The 2,027-nt window shown below is 36.5% G+C and overlaps 1 pseudogene; it reads right to left on the bottom strand.

The window, feature by feature from the left end:
* Positions 1-539: 539 nt before the first annotated feature.
* On the bottom strand, positions 540-967 carry LOC119769796 (annotated as a pseudogene).
* Between the last annotated feature and the right edge of the window lie 1,060 nt (positions 968-2,027).

The following is a 2,027-nucleotide window of genomic DNA, read 5'->3' as shown; positions in this document are numbered from 1 at the left end:
TTGAATGAGCCACAGATTGTCAGCCCAAGTAACCGTGGGACTGTATATGGTAGCTTTAAATCCCCTCTATATCAACATATAAAGTATGCATACAGAGTCTCAAAACTTTATATTCACTTTATACGCATGGAGGTAAAATTGAGTGGCGACGGGTAGAGTTGATATAGAGTTATACCGCGGTAAAACGTCAAAATACTACCTTACCGACAGTATTTGAAATAGAAAAAAAAGCTTTGGGCGCAGCTCTCTTTCTCTCTCTTGGGAGAGTGCTTTTCACGCTGGGATGACGGTTTTTGAAAGCTTGTTTGCGTTTTTTTTGCTGTATTGTGCTTCATTCGAGATTCTAAACTGCGTGTTGATTTGATGTTCAGAGATGTTTCACCTAGATGCCCTGCGCCAACCGTCTCGCCCGTCCTGAAATATGTTTACACGTTTGATTTTTGTCGATAGAGTCTTCCTTCAGTTAGTTGCATGAAAAATGAATACACTAGCCAGGTTGAAACAAAGTACATATTTATTAATCAATACACTTCAAACCTTTACAAGATATTGATAATCTTCACAATATTCATCGACGAACGGGCTAGAGCACGGAGCACCCCGATTGCGCACCCGGTCTCGGGGTCTTGGTGCAAGTTCCGCCGGCGGCACGCAGCTTCATGTGCAGCGAGGTGATTCCGAGTGACTTGCACTTTCCGCCTACGTACAAAGCGGCCACATAGCAGCGTAGGGCGAGCCTCGTCACGATCAGCCTTGATCTTCATGCCGCCGGTGCTCCGCCAGATAGTTACTTGCCAAAAAGATCCGTAACGTGGACGAAGGTATCGTTGAAGCTGGCGTAGACGTATGCCACTCCGAACACGATCTCGTCCGAGCAAAACCTGGACCTCCTCCAAACGATTTTTCCTGCATCAACAAAAATACCACCAAATACTGCCAAACTTTCTTTGCTCTCACTAATGTTGAGTTAGTGTTTTGAAACATTTGAAGAAATGTCAAAGTGTGATGTAACTTTAAAAGCTTACTTTACATTGATATATAAAGCTTACCATTAATGCTTTGAAACTTTATTGAGCTAAATGCTTTGAAACTTTAATTGGCTGTTCTATATGTCATTATACAGTAGATAATAATGTTTCAAGCTACAAATGTTTCGAAACATTGGGAAAGACTATTTAAAGTGTCATAGCATAGTAAAAGTTTATTTAGAGTGGATTTAGAGTTTTGATTTAGTGCTTCTGGTTACTTGGGAGCAGGGCTGCTTTCATTTGAAATTTTATTAAAATTGCAATTTTCTTAAGGAATTTGTTGGAATTTCTTAATAAATGTATTTAAAAACAATTTTACAATGAGGTAGAATTTGGTAGAATGACTGAATATCATTCTTAGACATCAGAACAACATTCTGCAATCATTTAATGAGCCACAGATTGTCAGCAGGGCTGCTTTTATTTGAAATTTTATTAAAAATTTATTTTTCTTATGGAATTTGATGGAATTTCTTAATTAAAGTATTCAAACACAATTTTACAATGAGGTAGATTTTTATGGAATCAGCGGTTCTCAACCTTTTCTTGGCTAGGTACCCCTTTTCTGTTACTTGAGCTGCAGGTAGCCCTCGTGTTCATACATGAAATTTTTCGTTGCTTGAGTTTTTTTTTACATTCCAATTTTGAAAATTAAATTTTCATTGACATTTCATATATACATATATTTTTTGAATTTTTAATTCGGGAATTAAAATGTATGATGACGGACGAATTGTTTTTGAATTGAATTGAATTGAATTTATTCACTTTTTTTAAGGCAGGAAAAGCCACCAAAGCAGTGGCACCAAAAACCTACTTCTTTTTGTATAATATAATACAAAACATAAATACATGATTTTATTATTCGGGAGTTAAAATTTAAATTTTTGATGACGGACGAATTGTTTTTGAATTGAATTGAATTTATTTACTTTTTTTAAGGCAGGAAAAGCCACCAAAGCAGTGGCACCAAAAACCTACTTCTTTTTGTAAACACAT

The sequence above is a fragment of the Culex quinquefasciatus genome, chromosome 1 (genome assembly GCF_015732765.1).
Source record: "Culex quinquefasciatus strain JHB chromosome 1, VPISU_Cqui_1.0_pri_paternal, whole genome shotgun sequence".
Classification (NCBI taxonomy): Eukaryota; Metazoa; Arthropoda; class Insecta; order Diptera; family Culicidae; genus Culex; species Culex quinquefasciatus.
The sequence above is the reverse complement of the archived record's forward strand: the minus strand, read 5'-3'. Positions and strand labels throughout refer to the sequence as shown.